Source organism: Phoxinus phoxinus (assembly GCF_949152265.1).
Source record: "Phoxinus phoxinus genome assembly, chromosome: 24".
NCBI lineage: Eukaryota > Metazoa > Chordata > Actinopteri > Cypriniformes > Leuciscidae > Phoxinus > Phoxinus phoxinus.
The window spans coordinates 13,236,039-13,253,463 of NC_136899.1; the positions used below are offsets into that span (position 1 = coordinate 13,236,039).

The window sequence follows — 17,425 nt, forward strand, 5'->3', positions numbered from 1 at the left end:
ACACTTTTATAGGTTGAACAATAAAGGCAGGTGCTTTAAAGTCAGCTGGAAATGTGTTCACAAACCATTTTACTGAGCTAATCTGACATATTCAATGGGGGTAAAAGTAGGAGAAGACTTCATTTTATCCATCATTGATTGGATGTGAAAAATAGGTGTTACGTAATGACACCAGTTGGAGGGGAATTATAGTTTTTTCTCTTGGTTGACATCAACAAACAATCATTATGAAGATAAATTATTTAAATTAAAACAACTCTGTTCAAGTGGCCATTCTCAAAGAACACATTATTGCATTCCACTGAGCTGCGTTTCTGCTATTTTTATATGTAAACATGCGCTAAATGGATGTGTTTGACAGTTGCGCTCACGTCTTATACATCTTTTGCTGTGTGGCTTGTTTTAAAAAACGCATCTGTACCCATCTTTTTAAAATGTGTGTAATCTGCTTCCAGTCATTTTTAGCTGTACAATTGTAAGGCTGCTTGATATTGCAAAAGTGTGTTTTTGTTTGTCATATTATTTTAGTGTTGTTGTAATTATAAACACACGGCACAGGTTTGTAGAGCAAATAGTTTTACCGATTACTGGGGCTGCAGTATATCGTAGATTTAAAATGTTTAACGTTAGAGATTTTTCTATAGTTTATCACAGTATGTGAATATATCCACCTAATAAATGATCTGTGGGTTATTTTGAGCTGAAACTTCAGATACTTAGAGAGACACTAAGACTTATATTACATCTTGTAAAAGGGCATAATCGGTTCCGTTTAATGTTAAACGCATTAAACGTTTAATGTTTTAATGCTTAAAGATCTCAATGCAGTGCCCGCACTGACTAAGAGACACACACCAGAAACTGTATCATTTTAAATTTGATTATGCTGTTTGCAATGCTTCCTGGAATTGCAGTTCTTTCCCTCACTAAATCCGTTAAGTACACAGTCTTGTATCTTTGTATTTGGCTTCAAATCAGTTTGTAATGTTCTGATCCACCTCGTGGCTGGCTGGTTTGGTTCATGCCATGGCTTATAACGCTTTAACAAACACATTTGTAAGAAGCCATGTTGTGGGAGCACACACAAAACACTATTAAACACCGTGGTGGTTAATATTTATGCTGTGTATAAGTTAAAGGAACACTTCACCCATTTGCATTAGACTTTGTATCTTTAGAAACCCAGTCACATTTTCGAATGGTCATGGTTTATTCCCTTATTTTCCCCTGAGATGGGAGAAATAAGGATTTAAGTGTTCCACTTCCTGCTTTTTATGACGCAAAAATCGTCAATTTGCGTCATAAAAAGCAGGAAGTCAAATTTCTTTGAATAAGGGTAAGACTACAAACACTAGCTCATCATTTATCCAGTAGAAGGCGCTGTTCCGCATGTTTTCAACCCGCCCATAGAGGGATCTCACTCACAGAATGTACATATAGTGTCAGCCATTCTTTATTTAGAAGCTAAGCTAACAGTTTCTTATTCTGTGAAGAAAGCTGAGTAGTAGCGGTGACCATCCTCTTTTTCCCGGACATGTCCGGCCGTCGAGATCGTCCAAAATGTCCAGGATTCGGCTTTTGCTTTCTGCAGTCGCATTCATAGTTTACATGCACACCTTTTGTTTCAATCTAACTGAATTCATTCCGATTGGTGAATCTGAATGTAGTGTTTACATGAACGCTAAACAAGTGATCGTTTGATGTGCGTTTTAACATTGCTAAGAATATTCCCGCTCCTCCGTGAGAGATGCGAGACTGGTGCGTCTCACAGGCGCCGGCGCCGCTCATCAGTAATCACGCCACCGGGCTCGCATCGTTCTCCGCAGCCGTCAGTCTCAGTCTCGTTCCTGCTCGTCACAGTAAACATGAGGAATGGCGACTGAAGAACGCAAAAGCCGAATCCTGGACATTTTGGGCGACATCAAAATACTGGGCAGACTCACGGAGACTCACTAGTAGCATAGCCTTGTTGTTTACTGCGATCTCTTACCGGTAGGCGTGGCCTCCTCCTAGGGCAGCGAAGCAAGTGCATTCTGGGAGTTGTTGTCTTTCATCCCCATAAGCCAAAAATACATTTTCTGTCTTTTCTCAGTCTAGAAGGCTCCAAATTCAAAAATAATTTCACATTTCTTCTACATAAATGACCCATTTTAAATACACATTCATCTTTCCAGAGGTGAAGTGTTCCTTTAACACAGTGGGGGGATGAAATGAAGAAGTGGCCTGACATCTTATGAGAACATTTTTAATTATTTTGTGTTGTAGACGAGTCTTCAATGCACGTCTCAGCAGCTCGTTTAACAAATGCCATCTCTGCATATGCTGTGAGTTTTGGTTGCTCATGACGTTGGGAACGCAATATGCGCCATTTCACCAGATTTGTAAAGTCACCACATTTATAAACCTACGCCAACACAGGAGAATACATAAATATAGTTCTGCAAACTGTCATCGCGACTCATGAGTTTGCGTGTTTTGATGTCCACATGTTATTGTTCAAGAAATTACAGTGGCTGTAACATTTCTATCGTAAAGAAGTGGCCAAATATTAAAGGGATGATCTTCCATGGGTCTGCAATTAACGAAAAAGAAAGAGCAAACGTACAGAAATTTTGGTGGTTTCTCACAAATATATCGCTGAAATACACACAAGATAGATACTGCGTTTAGAAACTTAATAACGTAATTTAACATGCACAATTTCACATGTACTGCATCGTGTCACACATTAAGCATGTGCGTGCAAAGAACTCAAAATGGTGATTGAATGGTTAATGCAAAAGATACACTGGTAACTATTTGACTAAAACATATAAATAACAAGCAACTCGCATTGCCAGAGTGTTACACATTACAATAATGCTTTTAACCAAACCCGACGAGCTTCTTGCAGCGTGCAGATCATAGGGTGCCCCACATCTTTCAGTTCTGGGGCGTGGATTGCGGTCAAAACATATATCTTGCAGGTATTTTTTATGCTTGAACCATATTATGATACACCCTAACTGTGCAAAGGATGCCAATGCCTGCAGTCCATATTAAAAGTTAGCTAGCCAGACAAAATTATACACAGTTGACAAAACTATGGGTTCACAATACAACTACGATTAGCAAAGTGACTTACCGGAAATCTAATGCCTTACATTTAAAAAATGGCAGCGCCTGCTCTTGATTGAAAAATAAGGTGGATAGCGGCTAATGAATTGGAATTCACAGAAAATTGCGTTTCTCATTCCACTGCCTTGCATCTCACAATTTTAAAATGCACAAATGTGTTCTTTGTGAATAGCACCTATATAGGGTAAATCTTGTTTTCTAATATGGTGGGGATTTTCAATTGACTCTTTTTGTAGGTTACATCGGCATGGCCCTAGATGGTGACAGGTCTTTTTTTTATTGAGTTTGAACCGATTTGTTTAAAAACCGGATTCATGACACACAATTACTGTGATCGATCATGCATTGATTTTTTCATTGGCAGAGCAAAAACAGATAATGTAACTGTTGTGTCTAAAATGTAAGTAACTTAAGATTAACGTTTATTGAGCTGTTGAATAAAAGCAATAACGCACTGGCAATCATGCTGATGTTGATCGTAATGTATTCACAAATATCAAAGACTGAAATGAGTATAATTGATGTATTTTTGCCAAGAAACATTCAACTAATCCAAATGAAAAACAACAGATTGATCCCAATAATGTACACGTCTAGCACTGCAAGTGCATTGATCCGTTTCAGAAGAAAGAACAGGTTTTCCCAAATCATGACTATTATCTAGGATCGGAGGATTTGTGTCAACACCGCCATTCTATCCTGTGGCCTGTCAGCTGTGAAGCATGGGATTGAATTTAGTTTGTAATAGAACAAATCATATTGTCTCAGTCCAGTGAGAGAGATAAGAGTCATAATGTTGCCTTTTCATCCAATTGAAGAATCTGTTCCACAAAGTGATTTTCAAAGAAGAAAAAGTCAAAAGTTTTTCCGCTTTTGTTTGGTTTTCTCTACGGTTTGTTAGAGCATTGTAATGGAGTCTGTTTGTGAGGTAATGGCTACCTCAGAAAGAATGAAATGAAGTAAATATGCTATATCCTGACCTTTTACAAAACATTTTTGGGACAAAACTTAACTTCGATCCTATGATGTGAAGTGAATCTTGGCTATCAAATTAGACAAGGGAGACGCAGTTGCTAGTCAAACTTGACTTGTTTCTCAGGAGCGTTTCTAATGTGTAACTCCATCAGGAATTTTAATTAAACTGCTGCGTAATCTCCGGCGTCCATTTTTCTTTCCTTCTCGCACACATTTTGCACTCGTTCTCTGAATGCTGTTGAATGAACACAGCCACATTATCACTTAATTAATTTCTATCAGCCATGCCACAATAGCTTCTAGAGCAAAAACAGCATCTTTCAAAATGACAACAAGCAAAAATCTCTTTTGTTTTTATGGAGGGCTGATTTTCGCATTCTCGTTTTCATAGACCATTCATTTGAAGCCTTGTGACATTAAAAAACCTGACAGTCACAATGGATATTAGGTGAAGTAGTCATCTGGAAAAATAATGGTTATGGCACAGAACTAAATTGTGTTCCTTTGCGCAAAATATTCCAGTTAACATCTGTATGTATGTATATGTATGTTATTATTAATATACATCATGCACAAATTTCATTACATACCAATTTAAGGAGTAAAATCACACAGAGAACCTCTCTGTTGCTAAATGAAAGCTGTAGGAAAGAGAAAGTGTGAGAGACTGAAAGAGAGCGAAAGAAAATGGTAGCTGCTGACCACTGAAAGATTGCTAGACCAGCCAGCACAGATTTCCTCTGCCCTATGCCATCAATAATCAGACACAATGTAAGGAAAAATTACTAATGTTTATCTCTTGCATTATGAGAACCCAGCGTCAAATATAAACAGGTATGCTGTCCAGAACTTGTAACATTTAACAGTGATGTGTCTGTGTGTGTGTGTCACGACGATTGAGCTGTGTAGTATCATCCAAAGTCGTAATTAATTTCAACTTATTTATACTTGATTCGACTCAATCTTTTAAGTCAGTTTGAACAAGTTGAAACGACTTGTACTGGCAATTTGATAATACTTAAAAAATTTAAGGCAGATATTTGTTTTTTTGTACAACAATTTCAAATAGAAAATGTTCTGTTTATGTTTGGATTCAATGAGCAGCATTTGATGCTACTGTGTCTATATTTTACATTCCACAGCAACCTAATATATATTACAATAACAATAATACTTCTTTAGAAGATAATTATATATCAAATATGTGCTGTAAACCGGTACTATTTATTTAGTTGTGTAACTTAACTACAAATGTAAAAAAACAGACTAGATTAGTGTAATATATATATATATATATATATATATATATATATATATATATATATACATATATATATTTTACTGTTATTTTAGTAAATAAAATACTTATTAGATTATTCACCATATTTAGATGAGAAACATCTTAATTGGAACAGTGGTGAAAAGCATTTTATATTTCAGAATTATACGAGATTTGATGTGCTAAAGTCCCCCTGTGGTGAAAATCAAGTTTTTAATGTATGTCTGTGTGGTGTTTTTAATATGCTTTAAGATACTCACTGCTGAGTATTTTCTCCTTAAAAATTCAATGAACCAACGTCTCAAAAATGCGGTTTGAAATCACCCTTGTTCTCTACAGGCGGTCTTTAGCATATCATTAACTATGCTGCGAATCAGGGGAGTCTCAAGAGAAGCATTTATCCCGGGTATATTTTTCTGTTGATATCAAAAATCGGGGGTACATTTAGCAATATAGTGGGTGAATTTTTGTATTACGATGTTATGAGGAACTACATGTCTTTCTCCAGTGACGTTCTAAGTTGTTCAAAGCATTTGTAAGGATCTTTAGAAGGCAGCTGTCTGACTCTGAGACGGCGAACGAGAACATGGTTTGTGTAACATTAGCAACACATTATTAGCCGTTTGATAACGTATCAAGCAAAAGGCTAATCAAATAAATTAGCGTTTTTGTGTCCGACGTTGTAAAGAGTGATACATAAAACGCATTACCATTCTGACACTGTAGACGAGCCTGTATAATTCACTCTTCTGAATCAGTTTCTGGTTCAAACACATATGGCTAGATTAAACCAGTATTTCCAGTAAAGTTGAGCGAGTGGATCAGGTACTCTGAGCTCATGTGATTGAGTGGAGGCGGGGCTAATCTGCATACACTCTAAAAAAAAGTGGTTCTTCAGCAGTTCTTTGCAGTGTTTATGGTGCTATATAGCACCACTGCCATTTTAAGAACCTGTTAAGCCCAGTTTGGTTCTTCAGCGGTTCTTCAGCAGTTCTACAGCGGTTCTTTGGGGTGGTTAAGGTGCTCTTATGGTTCTACATAGCACCATTTGACAAAGGTGAGGTGCTATATGGCACTTAAAGGGGTTCCCCTATGATTACAAGCCAATGAACCACTTTTAGTGCTATTTAGTAGGGGTGTGCCAAAAAAATCGATTCACAGAAGAATCTAGATTCTCATTGGCAACGATTCAGAATCGATCTGAAATGTCCAAGAATCGATTTAATAAATAAATAAAATCAGCTGGCTGTTCGCCTCCATTTTTGTAACTAGCCTATACGGGACGTGAGCGGCAAATCACTAAAACAAAAAGGAAGCAAATGGATGAGAGGGAGATCTTTCGTTCCTACCATTTGCATGTGTTTTAAGTCCTGTCAGTTTAACAGGGCGCGCTTGACAGGGCATACAGAACGAGCAGAGAGAGAGCCGGCCGCGCGCGCGCACTCACCCGAGCGCTGTCTGCTCTCTCTCTCCCTCGCGCATATGAATCAAAATCAATTAATACGATGGTGTCGGGAAAAAAACTCTCCAGTGATGAAATGGTTTCTGTGTTGACAAATCTTGTGCGATATCCTAAACTGCCGAATGCATTGCTTGTTTTTTCTGTTTACATTTCATTGTGAATGCTGCTACGTCAGAGCGGCCAAAGCGTCAACAAGATTCCCCGTACTTTTTGACAAGCGTCCTTGACAGGGCGGCCATAGCTTTTTTGCAGCTCAAGTCGGCGGCGGTGTGAACGTACAGTCAGCCGCCAGCTGCAGACCAACGCACACTGCAGTGCTTCACGAAACTCCCTGCCAACTCCGAGAGGGCAAAAAAAAAAAAAAAAAAAAAACTCGGTCTATCGCTGCTTCATCGCCAGGTAGCTTAGGGGTAGGACTATTATTCATTTTGAAAGAAGCACTTTATTTTCATAACTTGTTATTCTTTAAGTTACTGTGTCTGACTGAGAAATATAGATGTTTTTTTGTCTTCACCGGTTGTGTTCTACATGATATTTGTGGTAAACTGCATCTATTTTCAACCATTTTGTATTATGAAGAAGCACTTTTGTTTTGTTCCAACTTATTTTATAGCTAGATACTAATGAGTAGCAATTGAGAACCAGACAATGTTTTTGATAAAAGGCACTTCCCTGAGAATTGAACTTAATAAATGTGAAAAAGACACTTTAAAGTCTCCGTTTGTCATTCTGTATAGCAAAGCAGATGAGAGTAGATCATGATCAGAAACCCGATTCGAAATCATTATGGATAAAATCGAATCGAATCGTTTTGAATCGAAAATCTTTTTGAATCGAAAATCGATTTTGAATCGAATCGTGGCCTCAAGAATCGGAATCGAATCGAATCGTGAGATGGTAAAAGATTCCCACCCCTACTATTTAGCACCATTTTTTTAGAGTGTATTCACGGATCTGCATATACTAAATGAAGCAAGGGTTTAGAGTTACATTCAAGCTATTTTAAGGCATGTTTACAGGAAATATGTCATTTTGGTCAAAGAAGAGTTTTAAGGGATACAATTATTGACTAGGGGGACTTTAAGTCCAAATGTTCAATATAGGCAACTGGACACTAAATATTATATAGCCTAGTTCATTTTCATACCTAATTTTTGTTGTTGTTGCGTGTACATATTCCCACGCAGGACTGGGGAAGTTAGAATTCCGACAACAAATAAGTGCTGTTGTAATGGAGACCAGCTAGTAGACGCTAGATGCTAAAGGCTGCGATCTTTAAAGGCAGAGTACAACACTCACGCCGGAGACCCGGGTTCGAGACCCGCACAGAGCGGGGCTGGAGGGGTTACACTGTGTCAAGCGTTATAGGTAATCGTGTGAAGCATAGTATCATTGTAGCTTTCTCTCATCAGCACTGTTGCCAAGGTGCAGATCAAACACTTCTAATAGCTCAGCCTCGATCAGAGGTCGTACAAAGAGACTGTGTGTAAATGAACTGTGAAAACACCCTATATCACAGATGGTTTCCGCAATGGAGCAGACCCTATACAGCCTGGAGGCTGAAACAGAATTCTCCAGAGCAACAGTTCTGGCCATAACATTTCTTCTCAACATGGCTAATGGGAGTCTGTCTGACTGCACATAACCTCTGCCAGAATCAGAGAATGAGCTTTTAACATCTCACACCTGGCACCTTTAAGTACAGGCAGATGGGTATTGAAATTCAATTAAAATGGAAATCTTGCTCAATTAATGTGGTGGAACAAAGGATTTTCCGGCGGTAACAAGAAACTGGGGGCCACTGATTATCTGAGGCTTGTTGACGAGCCAGACAACGGATTAACATGGCACGCATTCACAGACACGATGACAGACAGACACGCACATACATGCACACCAAGTTATGAGCTCCAGCGCCAAGCAGCTTTGAAATGTTTACACGAACAAATCAGCTGATAAGCCTCAAATATCATGTGCGCCTGTCGGGTTAGCGCTTACGACAGTCTTCACAATAACAGCGAAAAATATACAAATAAATCATAAAATCAAACAAACATGATTTAAAATGTAAAATATATTTTTAAAAATCATAGTTTCAAGTATTATTCCTAAAGATTCATTTTAATTGTTTTTGTTTTTAATTTAAAATTGAAACTAAATACAATATTTCTTTTCTAAAAAAATATTAAAAGTAAATTAGGATTTCGTAAAGATTAGTAATTAATTAGGTCATTATTAAGTTAGAACAAAAACAAATCAAAACCTGATACAAACAAACTTTTCAAGTTTATTTTTTTTACTTATCAATTTATTATTGTTAAAAACGTTTAAAATGGACTGGACAGTCATTATTATAAGTCAAAACAAAAAGAAAACTGGCTAATTAAAATAAAACCTATAAGTAACTAAACTTACTAACTAACTAACTAACTAAATTTTTTAATTTAATATTTATAAAGTTGCATATGGATTTAGCAGAAATTAACAAAAAATTACTACAAATAATAAAGAGTAAATAAAAACACACAAAATAAAAATACATTTGAAATGTATAATTCCTAAAGATGTTCCATATGCATTTAAAACTGCATTTGTTGTGTGACTACTGTATATTCAACTCTTGGATCTGCATTGCATTTGTGCTTTGCCTTGTGTTTTTGACTTTTAGAGATAAAGAATTATTTATTAGTGTCTCAGTGCCGCAACTCATTAGGGAAGTCAATTTAAAAGAGTATGATATCACCACAAGTCTTTGCCATAAGTTAGAAATCCACTTGCTGGAATGACAATTTTCCATTTGTGAAAACCCTCCCTATTAATTTATGTAAAAATATTGACTCAACACAACAATAAATCACTGTTGCGGCCGGCACATTTTGCCTTCGCACTGTTGTCTGTCTAATACTTTAGGTGCCCCTGACCTTGAGTGACTTTGTTGTTCTGTTTTAAATGCATCATTTTATTATTATTTATTTATTTACAAAAGGACAAGATTAATCATGTCAGTATTTATGAAGTAAACCTGGCTGGCAGGACGTTTAGGACAGTGAGCCAGCAGTTTTGGAGGATCTCTGGCTCAAAGCTTGTCATCTGCTGAGAGTGAAAAGCTGCAGTGCGGCCAGTTTTCATGCCTGTCATCCGATAAGCAACCTCATCTACAAGTTATTTAGTTATCAACAGAGAAATCGCCCACAGTGCGTGACACTGTATGTCAGCTTAAAACATAAGATAGCACCAAAGTCAATTTTGAGCAAAATATTGATCCTGAAAATCATTCTCTCTCTCAGAAATAACCACAGGTCTCCATTCACCAGGCAGCGCCTGTTCACAGTACATCGTGCTTGAAATGAAACATAATTAAAAAGTACAGAGACCCGCCCCCTTTAGTTACTGTTGCTATGTCCGACAAGCTACGCCGCTCTCACGCCACACCATGTTCTCACGCAGTGAAAAACACATCGCGGAGCAGAGAGGAGACTGACAACACACTGACAAACAGGACAGACCAGCTTACTTTTGGGTTACTTTTGATATTAAACAAAGTCTCACCTTTCAAATTTGGGCATTTAAAAAAAAAAGAAATTTAAACAATAAATACCGTTTTGTGGCTCTTTAATGTGTCTGACAGATCGCAGTAGAGCATCAGATAAAACTGCTCGTGAACTGATCATCTCTTCCTTCTAGTTCATTTATAGCATCAAATAAACATGAATCAACATAAGAAGGAATGTTGTTTTAACCGCGGAAAGGCGTCGGTACACTCCGTTTTTCAAGTTCAAATCCTTCCATGTTAATCTACTAACTCTCCTGACTGCTTTGTCGGACAAAATGGCGGATGGCGAAGTATGATTGGTCAGATGACCTGTTAATCAAGCTCCCTGCGAAGGGTCAATTGAAGGCCATTTGTAGTGGTGTCCGAAACCATAGTGGACATTTTAGAGTGCAAACATTCAATCCCACAATGCACTGCAGTAATGAGGGTAAAACTGATCAGAAGTGGAAGTGGTCATATTTGTGTATATACATCAATAGCCTATTGAACGTAAATTACTACAAATATAATTTTTGCGTTCCTATTTGCCCCAAGCAAAAGAAAACACCAAGTATAGTGGTGTACAGTAAAAAAAAAATATGAAAAAAAAACCTTGCTGGATTTCTTAAATTTGACATGAAATAATAATAATTTATAGTAAATACTGCGATAAAAATAAGAATCGTCAATTTTGATTTTATGGTGACTTGGGAAAACCGTATCTGTGAAAAGTCCATTTTGTTACACTTTATGCTGATCTTTCTTTCTTTCCCCTTTCTTTCCCTGTGATCTTTCTCACAAGTTAAAATGACAGCAGTACAGCCATATAACTGAACGAGTCTCTGTCACAACTAAAACAGGCTGACTGATGCGCCTCTCTAAAACATGACACTGCAACTTCCTGCACTCATAAGTGTAACTGCTACTCGGGGCTAACAGTAGTCTACACATTTATGAGGATGGATGTGCTGCCTTGGCCAACTAGAACACACAGCCACGTCCTGCCACTCATGAGCCACTGTTCTCAAAATCTGACAGTTCAGCATCTTCTCCCATCTGAATGATTTCAGGGACATCTCTTTAAAGACTAAAACTGTTCTCAAAAATTTGAAAGTTATCATATAACACATTTATGAGGTCATCAGTAAGAGGAAAAAGGTAAATTAAAAAAATACAAATTAAGTGGTTATTTTACATGTTATTGTCACATATACGTTGGTTTCATTGTGTTTTGGTTTGGTTTTAGTTTCCTTTGTTCTCATTTTCCCGCCACTAGTTAGTTTCCATGGTTTCTAATTAGTTCACACCTGTTCCCTGTTCTGTTGTCAAGATTCCCTTCTGTATTTAAGCTCTTGGTTTTCCTCAGTTACTCATCTAGGCTACGTTTACGGCTATTTTCATAAACGGACATATCACCCCTCTACTTTTTCAAAAATAACAGTCAGTTTTCAGAAAAGTGTTAGTTAACACAAACCCGTGTATATGCCGTCAAGAGCATGCCAAACCTGTAGGTGGCAGTGTAACGAGAAGCTCAAGCCCACGTTAGCCAATCAGAATCCCGAAAATAGTCCCATACTGTGAAGTCGGCTGCCAACTCAGTTTTTATGCAAACGAAGGTTTCCAAAATCTCCACTCTGGCCGGAGTTTTTAGAAAGAATCATTTTCAGAGGCGAATTCTCCGTTTGCGGGTAAAAGAAGGGAAATGTCCCCGGTTTTCAAAATAACCATGTACGTGTAAACAGGACCCTAGTGTTAACTGTGTTATAGCGTGTAGTGCTTTGTTTCCCCTCTGCGTTTACTAAGGCCCCGTTTACACGAACATGGTTATTTTGAAAAACGGAGACATTTCCCTTCGGTTGTGCCCCTCGTTTACACACAAACGGAGAATTCTCCTCTGAAAACGATTCTTTCTAAAAACTCCGACCAGAGTGGAGATTTTGGAAAACTCCGTTTGCACGTTTGCATCTAAACTGAGAAAAAACATATAAGATGGACACAGCGACCCCATAGATTTCAACGGAGAAAAGTGAAGCCCATTTGAAGCACTCACTTCCTGATCGCCAGGCGTACTGCGCAAGCTCAAACTGAGCTTGGTGACATAGATGTGACGTGAGCAACGTGTCTGACAGTTTTCAGTCTTCTGGTAGATGTGCCGAGAGAAATCTGAATCATTCCCTTCCGAATCTCGCAGAGACGGAGAGCGTGAGCATTAGCTGTCCATGAGCTAGCAGCAGGAGCAACTTTATAATTCTCTATGGGCTTTCTCCCTTGACTTTATCGGACTTTATGCCTCCACGTCCCCCCGATTGCCTGCGAGCTTCTCCGCCTGTCTATACCGTAATTTCTCTTCAGTGCGACAGAGAGTCGGGTGGTTATGACGCAATCGTTAGCCTATTTTTTACAAAAACTGCTTCTACGGGGCCACACCGTAAGGTACAAGGCAATGGAGCCTTTTATACATTGTCGTGTTTCTTTAGAAATAAATAATGGACAAATGGAGTCTTTGGATGCCTCAGATGTAAAGTTATGCGCTGTCAAAGTGACGCCAAAATAAATGGGAGTCAATGGAATGCTAACAGCAGGGGAAGTTCTGCTACAATGGCGGCGCCCGGGGAGGCTTCAGTTTCCGGCGGATGGATTACCCCCTTGGTTTTAGGCAGTCGACGTCACAGTATGCGACAGAACTTGCACTGCGTCAAAAGTGCGAACTATATTTTCGGGATTCTGATTGGCTAACGTGGGCTTGAGCTTCTCGTTACACTGCCACCTATAGGTTTGGTATGCTCTTGACGGCATATACACGGGTTCGTGTAAACGAACACTTTTCTGAGAACTGAGAGGGTGAAATGTCCGTTTATGAAAATAACCGGCCACGTGTAAACGTAGCCTAAAAGTCAGTTTAATCGACCTCCTGCCAATAATAATATATAAAATATTACATATGAAGACTGTAATATGAAGTGCCATTTGAAAATGTCTTCTAGAATGATAATTTTTATCATGTTTTGCAAGTTCAACATGGGTTAGGCTATAGGTCGAAAGTTAAATGAACGAGTACTTATGTCCTTTCGATTTCTTACAGGTTGAGTTGTTGTTGCCCATGACACGCTAGCATTCTGCTAATGAACGCTGATTGGTCAGTGAAGGACTGATTACGACCAGAGATACCGCTTGATACATCCGAAGCGGTACCAGAATATCTTCAAACACGTGTATTTACCTGTGTCAGCTGTGTTGTCGATGCCTCGAGAGAAAAGAAAGTGCAGAGCGCAAAAGCACTAAAGTGACTGAAGGATTGCCGCAAGCAGTATCTCTGGTCGTACGATGTGTATGACGTCTTTGACATTTAAAAATACTTTTTAAAGCAAATAAGTGACTCTAAAAAATCTAACACCCACCCGAATACAACATTCAAATTACTAGACAAAAAAAATTATACTGAGAAAAGTGGATTTTGGGGGGTATAGCTCCATAGACCTCCATTCATTCTGCACTCGTCCTGTGAGCGCCCTCATATGGAACCAGAGTGGAACTGCAACCAATTCAGAAGTTTACAGAGAGTGGCAGTTCTCCCCAATTCCCCATTAGACATTCTCTGGTTTTATTCACGATAAAACACGGCTATGACCGATTCTATGTATCACTATGCAATACCCCTAGCAACCACTCTTAGCAACTTAAACACATGTTTGAACTCATCGATATTGTTCATTGAAGCTATAAGTTAACTTAGAGTATTGTGAGAGATCGAGCGAGCGAGTAACTGTTACCTGCATTTACAGTAGATATAGCATTTTCCTTCAGGTCAGTCCTATATATTCATAAATTTTAAAATCCGTTTGTCCGCAGCGATATCTTGTATTTTTAACAGTTAAGGGGTTTTCCCGTGCCCGTATAGTCTCAGTTGCGTCTTCCTTCTCCTTAATCACAAGTTTGAGTCCTTTCAATGTAAAAGTCTTCTCTCCTGACTGACTCACTCATTAAGACAGTCTTTGCCGCCATCTATTGGCGATATAATGTAACTTCTGTTGCTGTTTACGGTCAGGGACTATTTTTGTCCAGCGGAAGGAAGGCTTTTAGTGATTTTAAAGTCTTAAGAATGTATTAATGTATTTTTTTTAAGTATCTGTACTTATTTAATAAAAATACAGCTGAAATAGTAATATTGTGAAATATTATTCCTATTTTAAATAACGGTTTTCTATTTTAATTATATAATGTAATTTATTCCTGTGATGGCAAAGCTGAATTTTCAGCATCATTACTCCAGTCTTCAGTGTCACATGATCCTTCAGAAATCAGTCTAATATTCTGATTAGGTTCTCAAGAAACATTTCTCATTAGTATCAATGTTGCAAATAGTTGTGCTGCATATACATTTTGTGAAAACCATGACATTCTGATGAAAAGTGAGGATTCTGATTTGATGAATAAAAAGTAAAAAAAAACTTTTGTATTTAAAACTGTAGGCCTATTTACTGAATAAAAGCATTGATATAATCTTATTTAATTGATATTAATCTTAATATAATATGAATAACCTTAAAGATCTGGACTTAACAGAAAAATGTAACAAAATTCCTTTATGTTTCACAAAAGAAAAAGTCATACTGGTTTGGAATGACATGATGGGGAGTAAAACATGACAGAATTAAAATTTTTGGTTGAACTATATCTTTAATAAATCTTATTTGGAATAACAATGGAATAATATTTTAATCTAATACTGAGCACTTTAACTGATATAATGGTATAATTGTTGCAAAACTTTTTGCATATTTATCCTCCTGCTAATGTCAAAGTTGCAATTAAACACAAGCTGCTACAGACGCTGCAGTTTAGGAGAGTTTAAATCTGGTTCATACCCTCATAAAAACTGTCCGGATAAGAATAACTCTGACACGACATTTTCTGCTCATCCGATAATCCTAATGAATACTTGATAAGCACACACTAGCGACCAAGATGAGGAAAAGAGAGAATAGGTCAGCCTTCGTGCCTCTAGAGGAAGAAAATGTAGATTTGACAGAATCAGAAGCACAGATGAGTCAGAGAAAATGTGAGGAAGCTTCCTCAGCTCTAGTCTCCATTCGCTGACTCATTTCTGATGTGTGTGTGTGTGTGTATGTTCATTTGTTTCTCACACCAGATCCACACGACTAACACTGATGATGGCCGCAGGTGCTCGCAGTGTTCCTGCAGGGTGGCCAAAAGCAAAGTCAGTTATTTCTCCTTGAGTGCTTCTGCCTGCAGTGCAGCTTATATGTTCCTGAGCCGAGGAAGAGAACGGATACAAACACTGCTCATTAAACACTGAAGTCATAGTTCAGCTGGTGTGTCAAAACACGATGCCGTGGAGAATTAAAGTAACCTGTTGGCTTTAAATGAAGTCCTGCTTGTTATGAACACAAACAACAACAAGAACCAGTCTTACCTGTGGCTTGAAAGTGTTCTGGTGCTGGTTTAACTGAACACTGCAATAACCGGAAAGAGGGTTTCTATACTTTCATCCCCAAAACACAACATTATTCCAAGTTAAGAAACAAAAACTGTAAAAGAAAGATTTTTTTTGTTGTATTTTCTATTTGTAAAAATCCAAATCAAATGGGAGTATGAAAAATAAAATGAAAATGTAAAGAACAATGTTTTATATTTTGCATTTATATATATATATATATATATATACATACATACACACACACGTATATATATATATATACACACCGGTATATATATATTTATTTAAACACCGGCGTGTGACCATTAACCAACATCTGAAAAATATAAACTTTAATTTTATTATTTATTATTATTAATATTATTGACCTAACTGATTAATTTGGGTACTTCCAAGTATATAGATTAGGTCAAGGAGGTTCAGCTAACAAAAAGTTGGAGCATACCTGCATGCATGTACATATAAAATGATTTGAATTTGCACATTTTAGTGAGTTTGAAAGACAAAAGCCTTCCAAAGACAGTAATACATTGTTAAATGACTCACTGATAATTCAAATAAGTATTAATGTGTTTTAGTTGATTTGATATGTAATGTTTAGATAACACTTCTTAAAAGTGAAATGATTTCAGTAAATCCAGTGATCAATTGTTGCGTGGCTCTCAGTTTTCAGGCAGATGACGAGTGGCTGTTCTGTGTGTGCAATTCCACAAACCCGGAAGACCTTCTGAATGTATACAAGCAGGGTTCTGTTTTAGAAAGGAACATTTAAAAGATAAAGTAATAGTAGCCTAGAGAGAATAAATTAACTATTAAGAATCGACAGCCATTGTGAGAATAACATGTAATCAATAAAAATGTAACTTTGTAGTCTGATTACGAGTATTTTAAAAAGTAATATAATATAATTACAAGTAAGCTACTTTAGGGATCTGATTCAACCCTTTTGAAATAAAGGTCAAAGTAATAATTGTCTGGACAGGCCAAATCTACAGCTAACATTAAAAAGGTAAACACATTGCATTTCCTTTTTTTTCAATTTACATGTACATTGCATTTCCAACATCCTTATTAAGTGTTTGATTCCATGTGATGTGGTGAAAGATCTTTTGTAGTACAAATAGTTCAAAACATTATGCAAAGCAAAGCTGCATTCTTCAGTTATAAGTTAAAGTTGTACAGAATGCCAGGAGCCGCCCACCTCGCTGATTTGACTGAGATCCGATCGTCCCACACAAAAGAGTAGGAAGCAAGGAACAGAGGGCACTGGCTCTGCAGGGTTACGAATATGGAAATATGGAATACAGAGCCAGCTGTTAAAAATAAAAATCTGAACGGCAAGTTATCATAAAGATGCAGAGAACTTCTGTGAGCGAGCAGATGAGACTGAAGAATAGTGTACTACTGCCCCCTTGTGGTGTCAGAAAGTAGTGGCCAAAGCCAGTTTTTACAGTATTTCTGAAGCTGAGAGATTAATGCCACATATGATGTCACTGATCAGTTTGTTTTGAGAAATGAGCTGTTTTCAAACATGACATTTCAGCAATCTTTATTTTTTTTTTGAAAGAGATTCAAAGGGTTTTTTCCATAAATACAAAAATA

General features: G+C 37.5%; 1 protein-coding gene across 1 annotated transcript in view; it reads right to left on the reverse strand.

Moving 5' to 3' along the window:
* The window catches only part of sema5a (sema domain, seven thrombospondin repeats (type 1 and type 1-like), transmembrane domain (TM) and short cytoplasmic domain, (semaphorin) 5A), a 145,236-nt gene extending 130,962 nt beyond the window's left edge, over window positions 1–14,274 (reverse strand). Inside the window, exon 1 of the mRNA XM_079601664.1 lies at window positions 14,136–14,274. The gene's annotated coding sequence lies outside the window, so the exon portion shown is untranslated. The remainder of the gene's footprint in view (window positions 1–14,135) is intronic.
* Window positions 14,275–17,425: the final 3,151 nt, after the last annotated feature.